Raw genomic sequence first — 14930 nt, 5'->3', positions numbered from 1 at the left:
TGGGGAGGGGTCCTAATTCACCATAGAAAATTTTCTTGCTCTCGAAAACCTTCACATGCCGAATTTGGTTCCATTTGCTTGATTAATTCTCGAGTTATGAGGAAATTTGTATGGAAACCCCCCCTCTTAAAGGGGAGATGAGTTATAATTCCCCTTATAAAGAGGGGAGGGGTCTCAAATTACCCTAGAATAAATTCTTGTCACCGAAAACACCCACATGCCAAATTTGGTTCTATTTGCTTGATTAGTTCTCGAGTTATGCAGAAATTTGTGTTTCATTTGTATGGGAGCCCCCCCTCTTAGTGGGGGGAGGGGTCTCTAACCATCACTAAAACCTTTCCTGGCCCCAAAAACCTCTACATGCAAATTTTCACGCCGATTGGTTCAGTAGTTTTTGATTCTATAAGGAACACAGGACAGACAGACAGACAGACAGACAGACAGACAGACAGACAGACAGACAGACAGACAGACAGACAGACAGACAGACAGACAGACAGACAGACAGACAGACAGACAGACAGAAATCCTTCTTTATAGGTATAGATTTGTGGAGAGTAGAGACTATAGAAAAAATACAATTTGGTGAGACTAACGATAGGCGAGATTGAGGAGACCATCAAACAGCTGAAGAATAAAAAACAACTGGAAAGGATGACATCTTAGCACCCCTTGTTAGATTGACCCGAAAAAGCTTGTCTGCATCAGTTGATTAGAAGAATTTAAGAAACAGAACAATTAACAGAGGAGTAGAAGGATGGTGTAATTTATCCGATCGACGACAAGGAGGTACCAACTGGACTATGAGAACTATCGTGCGATCAGAGTTCTCAATACTGTCTAAAAGTGCTCACCCAAATCATTTTCCGCCGACTATCCCCAACTGTGAATAGATTTGAGGCATTTGGTGAAGAACGGTCAAGGCGTTCTAGAGTTGTAGCGGAACATACAAACAAGCATACAAGCAAACTTACGCTCACTTTTATACATATAGATATACCAAATTATCCAGAACTCATGCTTTGTAATGTTGATTCAATGTTAAAAATGCATCTTTTTCATTAGGATATGTTATTTAGAAAATATCCGGACAATCAATTATTTTTCAAAGTTTGCAAAAAAAATTTTCAGTTCTTCCAATGTTCATTCTTCACAAAAATGAAATCAAATCCCTCATATGAAGTATAAAATAACTTGACCTGTATAAGTCGATATCAAAATGATAAAAGTTGACTGTCAAATGTGTTGACACATAAATTTCTGTTTTGTGAGAAGATCTTGAGTCTTGCATATATGCTATGAAGGCTTGGGTATGATTTGTGGTATGCATGTTTCGTGTCATTGACACTTTGGATGATTAAGAATTACTAGTTGGATATACTACTAGCTGTAACACTACACCTTCCCCCTTTAGGATAATGATGCAATGCAACGAAATCATTCGTTTAAAGCTATTCTTCAAGTACCTCATGCTTACTTACTTACTTAATTGGCCTAACGTCTTATGACAAGGCCTGCGCAGTATAATTTCTCCATCTGTTTCGGTCTGAGGCAACTGATCTCCAGTTCCGCGGGCACCCAGTGCTCGCCAGATCTCGCTCCACCTGGTCTTGCCACCTTGCTCGCTGTGCTCCTCTTCGTCTTGTTCCTACCGGATTTGATGCGAAAACCATTTTTGCAGGATAGTTGTCCGGCATTTTAGCAACGTGTCCTGCCCAACGTATCCGTCCAGCTTTAACCACTTTCTGAATACTTGTTTCGCCGTAGAGACGCGCGAGCTCGTGGTTCATTCTTCGCCTCCATACACCGTTCTCTTGCACTCCAACAAAGATGGTTCTTAGCACCCGCCGTTCGAAAACTCCGTGTGCTCGTAGGTCCTCTTCTAGAAGTGTCCACGTTTCTTGCCCGTAGAGGACAACCGGTCTAATTAGCGTTTTGTACAATGTGCACTTTGTACGGGGGCTCAGATTGTTCGACCGCAAGTGTTTGTGGAGTCCGTAGTAGGCCCGACTTCCGCTGATAATACGTCTTTTAATCTCATGGCTGGTATTGTTGTCCTCTGTTGCCAATGAGCCAAGGTACACGAACTCGTCGACTACCTCGAACTCATCCCCGTCGATTACCATGGTACTGTCCAAGCGAGCCCTGTCGCGCTCAGTCCCGCCCGCCAGCATATACTTCGTTTTAGACGTATTTATCTTCAAACCAATCTTCTCTGCTTTGCGTTTCAGTTTGGTGTACTGATCTTCCACCGCCTCAAATGTTCTGCCGACAGCATCCACGTCGTCAGCAAAGCAGATAAATTGACTGGATTTATTGAAAATCGTGCCCCGCATTTCGATCGCCGCTCGCCTTATAACACCTTCAAGCGCAATGTTAAATATCAGGCAGGAAAGACCATCTCCTTGTCGAAGTCCACTGCGAGTCGAATGGGTCCGACAATCCACCCGAGATTCTCACACAGCACTGGATCCCATCCATCGTAGCCATGATAAGTCTACTAAGCTTACCCGGAAAGCCGTTTTCGTCCAAAATTTTCCATAGCTCTTGTCGGTTTACGCCATCATATGCGGCTTTGAAATCGATGAACAGGTGGTGCGTGGGGACTCGGAATTCGCGGCACTTCTGGAGGATCTGCCGCAGGATGAAGATTTGGTCTGTTGTAGACCGACCCTCCATGAAGCCGGCCTGGTAACTTCCCACAAATCTATTGACTATTGGCGATAGTCGATGAAAGAGAACTTGGGACAGCACTTTGTAGGCGGCATTCAGGATAGTGATGGCTCGGTAGTTCTCACAATCCAGCTTATCACCTTTCTTGTAGATAGGGCAGATAACCCCGTCTTTCCACTCCTCCGGTAGTCGTTCCGTATCTCAAATCTTGACAGTCAGTTGATGCAAACAGCCGGCCAACTTGTCCAGGCCCATTTTAATAAGTTTCGTTCCAATGCCATCCTTTCCCGCTGCTTTGTTATTCTTCAGCCGCTGGATGGCTTCTTTAACTTCCCTTATCGATGGGGGTGGCACATCTTCGTCGCTTGCTGCACCAATGTGGTCACTTCCTCCGCTATCATGGTCTTCCGCCTGCACGCCATTCAGGTATTCATCGTAGTGCTGCTTCCACCTTTCGATCACCGCACGGTCGTCAGTCAAGATACTTCCTTCTTTATCTCTGCACATTTCGGCCCGCGGCACGAAGCCTTTGCGAGATCCGTTGAGTCTCTGATAGAACTTCCGTGTGTCGTGAAAGCGGTACAGCTGTTCGAGTTTTTCGCACTCCTTCTCCTCTTGGAGGCGCTTCTTCTCCTTGAAGAGTCGGGTTTGCTGCCTCCGCTTCTGTTTGTATCGCTCCACATTCTGACGGGTGGCTCTAGGCAGCATTTGTACCCGCGCTGCGTTCTTCTCAGCCAACATCTGCTGGCATTCCTCGTCAAACCATTCGTTACGTCGATTCGGTGCCGCACTGCCTAGGACGTTCTCCGCTACGCTGTTAATGGCTGTTTTCACGGCATTCCAACAGTCCTCAAGAGGGGCTTCATCCAGCTCACCCTCTTCCGGCAGCGCGGTTTCGAGAGATAACGCGTAGTTTTCGGCGACCTCCGATTGCTTCAGTCGCGCTTGATTATACCGTGGCGGGCGGCGGTATGGTATGTTGTTCAAAACAGATTGATTTTGGGTAGTGATGGTAAGGATACGCATCACTAGGTAGTGATCCGAATCAATGTTAGCGCCCAGATAGGTTCTGACGTCGATAATGTCGTCGATAAGTGCCGACCATCTATCAGAACGTGGTCGATTTGTGATTCTATCTGGTTGGGTGATCTCCAGGTGTACCAATGGTAGAGGTTATGCTGGAAGAAGGTACTACGTATGGCCATGTTCTTGGAGGCGGCGAAGTCGACAAGTCTTAGGCCGTTTCCGTTCGTTTGCGGGTGGGCGCTGAACCGTCCAATCACCGGTTTGAATTCGTCCTCCTGACCAACCTGAGCATTACAGTCCCCGATGATAATTTTGACATCATGTCTTGGGTAGCGGTCGTATTCACGCTTCAGCTGCGCGTAGAATTCGTCTTTGTCATCATCGGTACTTCCGAGGTGAGGGCTGTGCACGTTAATTACGTTAAATATTGAAGAATCGGCCATTGATTCTTAATCTGCACATTCGGGGATTGATCGGCCACCACCCGATCACCCGCTTCTGCATCTCACCCATCACTATAAACGCTGTGCCCAGCTCGTGTGTATTGCCGCAGCTCTGATAGATGGTATGACCATCTCTATACGTACGTACCATCGTTCCTTTCCAGCATACCTCCTGCAGCGCTACGATGTCGAAAGTCGAACTTGCGGCTCTTCACTTCTTTAGAAAGCACGTGGGTACTTCCGAGGAAATTTAGAGACCGACAGTTCCATGTTCCTAATTTCCAATCGTTAGTCTGTTTTCGTCGCCTGGGTCTTTGCCGATTGTTCCGATTAGAGTTATTATTATTACTTACGGAGTCCATTGCTTTGGTTTTTTAGTGGTTCAGGCTTGCAAAGCCCGTAACCAACCCCACAGTATCGCCGGAGGGCCAACGTAGCTCGAAGGAGCCCTCCTCCCCTGTCAGCATACGACCTTGGTTTCCACCGGGGTTGGTTATTCGATCTCCACCGAGGTTGCTCGTATCCCGGCTGGTACCACGAGGAGTAGGGGTAGGAGTTGCTAGGTAAGAGGCTGTGAACCACTGTGGGGTCTATTTTATGCCCAGTGCACAAGGCACCGATGGTACGCATTACCAAGCTGTTTACCAGCCCGAAGGTAGTACCTCAGTACCTCAAGTACCTAAATACACAACTTCTCAATTTTTGGTTCATGATTTTTAAGTCAAATCTAATTGAATCGTTTGTTTAAGAAACCCCACAAACGCCATTTTTATGAAAATTGACTTTTTAACAGTTTTCGATTCCTTGAGGGTATCTACACCTTCCCTCAAAATTCCAGACAAAGTTAGTTCCACGAACCCCTTTTAATTGGGGTTGCAAATATCCGTTTGTTTGAGAAACCCCAAATATCCATTTTTCCGATAATCACCTAGAGCGGCGCTGCGATAAAACAAAATTATCATTCAATATTTACGTGCAATGTTGTAAGCAGTATTCGCAACACAATTCAATAGTATAAAAATATCTTCGGAATCGCAAAATTACGACTTGGACACAGTCAAAAAGAAGAAATATAGTGTTCGGCAGACTACAGAATACAAGGCGAAAGTTATTAAAAGTAAAAGAACGGTCTATGAAATCAAAAAGAAAAGAATGTTTTAGCTGAAAAAGTGAGAGCTGATTGCAAATGCAGATAAGTTTGGATTAGTTGGTCGACAAGATAAACGTAAATAAACCATTCTTGTAATCAAGATACAGTAAAAACTGTAGCAATCTCGTTCCGGAAATCGGCAGACTAAACTATCCATGCGTTTCCCACAAAAGTAGTAACCCACTAATTACTATACAATGTAAATAATAGCACAATATATAAATAAAAGGTTTAATCTTCTATTTATCTTTTTTGTTAACTCGTTGCTTTTCCTAATGTGAGTAATCCGTTGAGCACTCCCGAGTCACTGTAAAAGCAATAGTTTATCCGTTTGAAGTATTTAAGGTGCTGTTCACGTATGTCCATTTCCTTTTGATATAACGTAATTTGGGGACAGACCCTTATACTCGGATTCTGCTCCATAATCATAGTTCGGTTGTTATCCATGATTTAAAATGCTTATTTTCTGGTTATAATATCTTTGATTACTATTAGCAAAGTATCAAGTTATTCTATGCGATGTGAATTCGTGTTACTCTGGTCTATTTATGCAATTCAAAACCCGCCGTTTTTCCATTTACCTTTTATTGTTTAATAGGTAAATGCAAACCATGATAAAAATTTCGATTAAAAAAGTACAAAACTTTTTCTAAAACTTGTAGTATTCTACTTCAAAATTTTTAATAAATAATATTTAGCGCCCCTCCCTTCTTCTTCTTTTCAGCGGTACGTACTAAATTAACATCCCCAGCGATATATGGTAGCAAATTACACACTATGAACATGAAAAGATTACAAGTTTGAATAAAAACGGCCTAAAACTACTCAAGTGCACTGTCAATTTCTCGTTTGTTTGAGAAACCCCAAATATCCATCAACTTTAAAGCCTTGTAATTATAACTAGAATCATTATTTTGATCAAAAGATAAGTCTACATAATGTATTTTAGATACTATCATAGAACCTCATACCAAAAAATATAAGGATTGGTTCAAAATTTTGGGAAAATCAGTTTTTTGTTGTTTTCCAACAATAATGTTGAGAGGACTTGTGGGGTTTCTCAAACAAACGATTCAATTAGATACCGCTTAATTCAGAAATATTTCACTGTAAAATATTGCTGTATATTATTTTATTTATTCAATTCTTACACTTTATCTCCGTTGCAGAAAAAAACGCAAAATAACAGAGTCATCCTACCCTATTCAGAACAAACACCCTAACATGGAAACGGTTTGAGATAAAGGGAATTCGTTTTCTGCAATACTACTTAAAATACCTTAAGCTACAAACTTGCGGAATTCTTCTGTCTTTTTTCGTTTTAAAGATAATTTCTGGATCTTAATTTAATTTAAGGGCGATTTATTGATACCAATGTACATAGACCACTATCATTTCATGTATAACTAGCTGACCCGACAAGCTTCGTATTGCCACAAATTAAACTGTGTTGTACATAAATCGTGAATCTCGGATGACCTTTGTCACAATCTCGAGTTTTGCAAGTTTCTGGGGAATTCATGGGTGTTTTGATATACAAATTTTGCTCACAGTAAAGTAGAAAACAACTCCCCCCATTGCTTAGCCTGATAAAATAATGTGGATAGCATTTAAAAATTCGCCATCATTACAAACCATTGCGCTGAATACCATTTTTCGGAACACCGATTCTCGGTTGACCATAATGCGGAATATAAAGTTTCGCAGAATACCATTTCGCGAAAAACGTTACGCGGGATGTACCATTTCACGGAAATTCTTTTCGTAGAAAGTACCATTTCGCAGGCGTGACCCAACCAAAGGAAAGTAATAGAGGTCAGTAGATCTAGGAAAATAAATAACCCTAGATAGAGGTGCCCCCCGCAGTGGCTGGCGCTTCCGACGGCAGGTCGCCGGCAACAGTCGCGGCCTGTGGCCGTCTCGCGCTGAATTTTCTAATGTTACTATTGATAGCTTTTGGTGGTCTGTTATTTACTAATGTTTTATGAAAGAGTCATGATTTGTACCACAGGGATGGGGGGTTGCAAACCATCGTAAAAAAATTCCAACCCCCCCCCCCCCCCCCATGCCAAATTTGGTTCCATTAGCTTGATTAGTTCTCTAGTTATGAGGATATTTGTATTTCATTTGTATAGGAGCCCCCCCACTATTAAAGGGGGAGGGGATATAATTCCCCTCCTAAAGAGGGGAGGGGTCTCAATTCACCATTGCAAAAAAATTGCCTATAAAAACACCCACATGCTGAATTTGGTTCCATTTGCTTGATTAGTTCTGGAGTTATGAGAAAATTTGTATTTCATGTGTATGGGAGCCCCCCCCCCCTCCTAAAAAGGTAAGGGGTCCTAATTTATCATAGAAAAAATGCATGCCTCCAAAACACCCATATCCCAAATTTGCTTTCATTTGCTTGATTAGTTCACGAGTTATGCACAAATTTGTGTTTCATTTGTATGGGAGCCCTCCCCCCCCCCTCTTAGTGGGGGGAGGGGTCTCTAACCATCATAAGAACCTTCCCTGGCCCCAAAAGCTCCTACATGCAAATTTTCACGCCGCTCGGTTCCGTAGTTTTCGATTCTTCAAGGAACATACGGACAGACAAACAGACAGACAGAAATCCATTTTTATAGGCATAGATTTACCGGAAATCCCCAAAACGTTCCGCAACATAGTGGTCTATATCCTTGGGACTTAAAATGGGTATTGGTGATATAGTATGGCTATGGAATATCGTGTTCTGACGCCATATTCAAATCATCATCAAAGATCAATGATGGCGACTTCCGGTTTTCTGAAAATTACCGCACATGTCTAGATATATTGCAAAATCCCCATAATATGGGTATCCGATAAAAGGGTTTGAAAGGCAGAAGTCGAACATTGTGTTCCAATGTAGTTTTGAAATCAAAAATAGTCAAATATCGATTATTAGCAAGTCGCATGTACATAGAGCACTATAATGCGGAGCAGAATGGTCATTCTGTTCAAAAACAAAAATTCTGCTTAAAAAAGCAGGTTGGAAACCTAGCTCCTAGCTCCCCGTATTTCCGATATTTTCTGTGGTCGATCATCCTAAGTCAATATTTATCCTTCACTGGTCCTTCTGCTGGTGGCAGTAAAACTATTTTCGCTTCTGACAATGTATCACTTTCCGACCTGCAATAATATTCAGCTGGATCGGATTGTCTCGGCTTTAACGATAAAATGCCCATAATTTTCTCATTTACCCACCAACACCCAGCAGCAATAAAGCGAGCGGATTGCTAGTATATTGATACATACTAACGAGTATTAATCACACAACGGCTTTTGGTGGGGAAAATGGAAGCCCATCTGAAGACGATAAAAAATACACCCGAAAAATTAGGACTCACAATGGCTTTATCAGGCCGTTGATGAAGATTGAGCTTGAATTGCCAAACTGACGGCAGACTACACACGATCCATCCAATTTCGGGGGCCAGACAGAGCCAGAACGGCAGCTCGAAAATGTTCTGCATCTTGTAATGAGAATTTAATAACCGGAAAATATGTGTTTATTATGAGCGCTTTCCTACGTACGGTTCGGAAACTGTTATTTCGACTTGAAGACCGGTTACATAAAAACAGCGTCATTATTTAGTGCGTTGAGTCGAGGCGAAAAGTAATTTTATCGCTTCGCGCTCAGGTGTATTAGAATTTCAAAGCGGAACAAACGCTGTAACGACACAATAGTTTCGGAATTGGGTCTCCCCACAACAAGAGCGCACCTGTGATACACAGGGCAGGACCGAAGGGCGATGTTTATTCATTTTGGATTCGCCACTACCGCGGGGGTCGTTTGTCTTCATTTTACCGAGCTGCCTGTCGGTCAGCGATGCGCAGCGAAATCTGACAAAAAAGACGATACCAGGTCCTGATAACCGTAGTCACCGTAGTCGTTCAGAGGTGAAGGAAAAAAAATGACGAACGAGCTACATATCAAGGTATCAATTTCAAATGCAGTCGAAAATAACCCGCGTGTTGGAACAATTCGGCATAAATTTGTTATTGTTCGGAATCATTCCTGCACGCCTTCACGGGTGCAAGGGTTGTAGTTGGAGTGCTCAACATGTAATCAAAGTAACATTTTAAATTCTATTACAGTCTTATGATGGTCGAAAATACCATTATAAGAGTACAATAAATCTCAAATTGTTACTTGGAGGAGCTATCCGTAACTTAATCATTATTATTTTAGTTGCCGGCGGATAGTCCAAAAATTCTCTAAGGTCTAAGGTCTAAAAGGTCTAAGGGAAATTTCGTCCTTCACTTATTTAAAAATATTATACTTCTTGGTCCAAGCATCGTAGAACAAGCATTTGTTTAAAAAAAGCCAATTTTCTTCGCTAATTAGTAAAAATGATACCATAGTGGTTCAAACCTAAAAGAAGAGTCAGTTCTTTATTTGAAATTTCCTCAAACTCATATATCCTATATATCAAAAACATGACATTGCATCAACTGTCACCTTGCCTTAACAAAAGGCGTCAACCCTGATTACTTCACCGCGTGCGGACTTCCTTCAGTTGAGACCGCTCAGTCGAATTAAACTCGAGAGCGCGTCCAATGCTACCATGTCAGCTATAATTTTCTCATCGTATCAGTCCAATCTGGAAACTGCTTCCACTCTTCCTGTCCCGTAGCTGTAGGTATAGGAATATAGGAGAGGTACCCCCGCGGGTGCGCCGCCATGGCACCTGAGTTTTGCGTGTACACGCTGTAGATAATTGTAATTCTTCACCTACTGATCCGAAAGGCGATCGCTGCTTGCTGGTAGAATAAAAGAACAAACGAACACGGAAAGTAGTTACATTAAACCGCCTCCGAAAAGAAACCAACCGACAGGAATTCGTGCCATGACGGGTGAAGTGTGTTTCATAATGACTTTATTTATACGCGGCCGGTAGTTTTTCGTTTCCCTCGCACGCCCTCAGCTACACGACGACCGGGTCGACATTGACTGACTTGTTAGCGAATGTCTATCATCCATCATTGACCGCAACTAGCTTCAGTGACGATGGGCAAAGAAATAAATTACCGGGACCCTATCCAATCGTGTCAAAACAATAATGAAAGCCCAATGTAACTCGTTAGTTGTTCTTTTGTGGGGCGATGATTAACTCCCGCTCACACGCGGGCAAGGAACGGCAAATTTGGAGTTGTAAATACGTTACTCCATTTAGGAAGAGCATCGCAGCATAAAAAAACGATGGTGTAATTTGAAAGATAATCGGTTGCATTTTAGTTGTGTTTTCGAAACGATTTTGGAAAGCGACACAAAGGTGCCGAGTTTATTGTTGAGGTAGAGCCCATTTTACATTCAATGTTAACGAATGTAGATCAATTAGTCAACAACCACTACAGCTGTTGTTTTTTCCCACAGGTCACTGTTACAATTCCGGGCTGTTTCAGTGTGGATTTAGACAACCGAATGTGGAAATATTTGAAAATTTTCATTAAAATGTTCTTTGTGAGAACTTGTTTGCTTTTTTAAAAATTTAGAAAGATTGTTTCGGAAATTTATAAAATCAAGCTTATAAAACTTACGCTGCATGGATTGTATTTCGCTGGCTTTCACCACTTTCTCCGGAATTTCACAAGGTAGCCATTTTGGACATTTTGCACACGAGGAGCAGCTGTCGATATTCGCCAAATGGTGGAAAAACAATCGTCTAATAGTAAACCCTGATAAATGCGAAGTGATTACGTTCTCGAGAAAGTGGAATCCGATAATCTTCCAGTATACCGACTATCAAGCTTACTTTTAGGACGAGTAGATTACGTCAAAGTTCTCGGGTAACTACTTGGCTCCAAATTGACCTTCAAACAACACGTTGCTTTCGTTGTTTGACAAAGTTTGCAGGAATTTAGTATTCATCATACGTATCGCCAAATACTTCAATAATACATACTGCTTGAAATCGCTCCACTTTGCGTTAGTTCGTTCCAAACTCGTATAATGCGCACTCGTCTGGAGCCCGTATTACCAAAACGGTATCACCCGAATCGAGACGACAGAGGTTCATTCGCCTAGCAATCCGAAGGTTACCATGGAACGACAGGAACCGACTGCCAGGCTACAAACAGCGTTGCAGACTAATCTACCGGGACCCTCTGCAAACACGTCAAGATGCAATTAAAGCTGTCTTAGCGAGAATCTTAGCTCGGCCTCGCTTAACGCTTTTTTCGGAACGGCAGTATGTGTTCGAGAAAAAATGTTCGACAATCACAAACTTGATGGCGCGGCGTATGTTTCAACACTGACGAGAGCGCTTGAAAAGCGACATCAGTTCGATGCGATTTATGTTGATTTAGCTAAAGTTTTTGATAGAGTGCCGCACCTGTTAATAGTTACGAAACTAGACAGAATGGGATTTCCTGTGTGGCTGACACGGTGGATATTGTCATATCTTACCGGTCGGAATGCATTTGTGCGTGTAAATGGAGCCAGTTCCCATGTATTTGAAATGCAATCAGGCTTGCCCCAAGGAAGCCATCTGGGCCCATTACTTTTTATCCTTTTTGTGAACGATTTGCGCTCTACAATTGTATCCCCTAAGTGTATGTTTGCCGATGACCTGAAGTTCTACCGTGTAATGACTTCGAGAGTTGACTGCTATGCCTTACCATCTGACATTGATTCGTTGCTAAATTGGTGCACTCTGAACGAAATAGAGAAGAATGTACAGAAATGTAATGTCATCTCATTCAGCAGAAATAGACAGATCACTTCGTTTGACTATAAAATGGAAAACTTTGTTTTGCTCAGCACGTCGCAGCAACTATTGCTTAAGATTTAGCTTATGTTGTATTAGGCTTTGTCAAATGGAATACACAGTAGTGTGGAACTAACTTAAACGATTCTACATGTAAATAGGTCGGATTTAGTTAAAGCTAGGTTGAAACTACTCAAAATGCCCTTAAAGTGTACAAACTCAGATTTTGAGTAGTTTTTCAACCAAAAAATTGGTGGTAGGAACTTAAAAGTGCGTTATTTGTCATAGAGAATAATTCAATTAGCCAAAATTGGTTGAAATTTTTACCCAAAGTTAGAGTTTATACACTTTAAGGACATTTTGAGTACTTTTAACCCAGTTTTAACTAAATCCGACCTATTTACAGGTTACATTTAAAAGTGCAGGATGTCTACTGCCTAAAGTCCCTCTACTGTGCGATTGTACGCAGTATTCTTGAGTACGAGGTGCTTGTATGGGCGCCTTACCATGCAGTTCAAATCCACCAGATCGAATGAATCCAGCATAATTTCATCCGGTACACTCTTCGAATACTGCCTTGGAATGACTCAGTCCGTTTGCCTCCCTATGAACACCGGTGCGCCCTAATACGTCTGCCCCCTTTGGCAAATAGGAGAAGTATGTCGCAACGACTGTTTATCTTCGACATCCTGCAAAACAATGTCGATAGCCCGGAAATGTCAGGACAGCTTCGACTCAACATTCCGCCTAGGCGTACCCGACGAGTGGACTTCTTTAGGCTTTTAATGCGTCGTACTTTATTTGCCAGGAATAATCCTATTGATGTGTGTTGTCGTGAGTTTAATGTTGTAATGTAATGTGTAATGTTTAATGTACATGACTGTTGTACATGACTGATTATAATGTGACAAGAGCTACTTTTAAACTTCCTCCTTTAACTGGTCTAACGTCTTACGACAAGGCCTGCGCAGTATAATTTCTCCATCTGTTTCGGTCCATGGCAACTAGTCTCCAGTTCCGTGGCACCCAGTGCTCGCCAGATCTGGCTCCACCTGGTCTTGCCACCTCGCTCGCTCTGCCCCTCTTCGTCTTGTTTCCACCGGATTCGATGCGAAAACCATTTTTGCAGGATAGTTGTCCGGCATTCTAGCAACATGCCCAAGCAACAATGTCAGTTTTATTGTACTCTTATGACCGTTTTCATGACCAATTTTGGTCTCAACTGCCATTATAAGAGTGTAATAAAACCCAAATTGTTACTTGGGTGTCCTGCCCAACGTATCCGTCCAGCTTTAACCACTTTCTGAATACCTGGTTCGTCGTAGAGACGCGCGAGCTTGTGGTTCATTCTTCGCCTCAATACACCGTTCTCTTGCACTCAGCCAAAGATGGTTCTTAGCACCCGTCGTTGGAAAACTCCGAGTGCTCGTAGGTCCTCTTCTAGCAGTGTCCACGTTTCGTGCCCGTAGGGTAGAGGATAACCGGTCTAATTAGCGTTTTGTACAGTATGCACTTTGTACGGGGACTCAGATTGTTCGAGCGCAAGTTTTTGTGGAGTCCGTAGTAGGCCCGACTTCCGCTGATAATACGCATTTTAATCTCACGGCTGGTATTGTTGTCCTCAGCTGCCAGTGAGCCAAGGTATACGAACTCGTCGACTAACTCGAACTCATCCCCATTGATTACCACGGTACTGCCCAAGAGGACCCTGTCACGCTCGGTCCTGCCCACCAGCATATACTTCGTTTTAGACAATCTTCTCTGCTTCGCGTTTTAGTCTGGTGTACTGGTCTTCCAACGCCTTAGATGTTCTGTTGACAGCATCCACGTCGTCAGCAAAGCAGATAAATTGACTGAATTTATTGAAAATCGTGCCCCGCATTTCGATCGCCGCTCGTCTTATCACACCTTCAAGCGCAATGTTGAATAGCAGGCAGGAAAGGCCAACTCCTTGTCGAAGTCCCCTGCGAGATTCGAATGGGTCCGACAATCCACCCGAGATTCTCACACAGCACTGGATCCCATCCATCATAGCCATGATAAGTCTAATAAGCTTACCCGGAAAGCCATTTTCGTCCAAAATTTTCCATAGCTCTTGTCGATTTACACTGTCATATGCGGCTTTGAAATCGATGAACAGGTGATGCGTGGAGACTCGGAATTCGCGGCACTTCTGGAGGATCTGCCGCAGGGTGAAGATTTGTTCCGTTGTAGACCGACCCTCCATGAAACCGGTCTGGTAACTTCACACAAATCTATTGGCTATTAGCGATAGGCGATGAAAGATGACTTGGGACAGCACTTTGTAGGCGGCATTCAGGATAGTGATTGCTCGGTAGTTCTCACAATCCAGCTTATCACCTTTCTTGTAGATAGGGCAGATAACCCCGTCTTTCCACTCCTCCGGTAGTCGTTCCGTATCCCAAATCTTGACAATCAGTTGATGCAAACAGCCGGCCAACTTGCCCGGGCCCATTTTAATAAGTTCCGCTCCAATGCCATCCTTTCCCGCTGCTTTGTTGTTCTTCAGCCGCTGGATAGCCTCTTTAACTTCCCTTATCGACGGGGGTGGCACCATTTAGGTGTTCATCGTAGTGCTGCTTCCACCTTTCTATCACCGCACGGTCGTCAGTCAAGATATCTCTATCTTTATCTCTGCACATTTCGGCCCGCGGCATAAAACCTTTGCGAGATTCGTTGAGTCTCTGATAGAACTTCCGTGTGTCGTGAAAGCGGTACAGCTATTCGAGTTCTTCGCACTCCTTCTCCTCTTGGTGGCGCTTCTTCTCCCTGAAGAGTCAGGTTTGCTGTCTCCGCTTCTGTTTGTATTGCTCCACATTCTGACGGGTGGCTCTTCGTAGCATTTGTACCCGCGCTGCGTTCTTCTCAGCCGATATATGCTGC

Source organism: Sabethes cyaneus, chromosome 3 (genome assembly GCF_943734655.1).
Source record: "Sabethes cyaneus chromosome 3, idSabCyanKW18_F2, whole genome shotgun sequence".
NCBI classification, from domain to species: Eukaryota; Metazoa; Arthropoda; class Insecta; order Diptera; family Culicidae; genus Sabethes; species Sabethes cyaneus.
Note: the sequence above shows the minus strand (reverse complement) of the source record.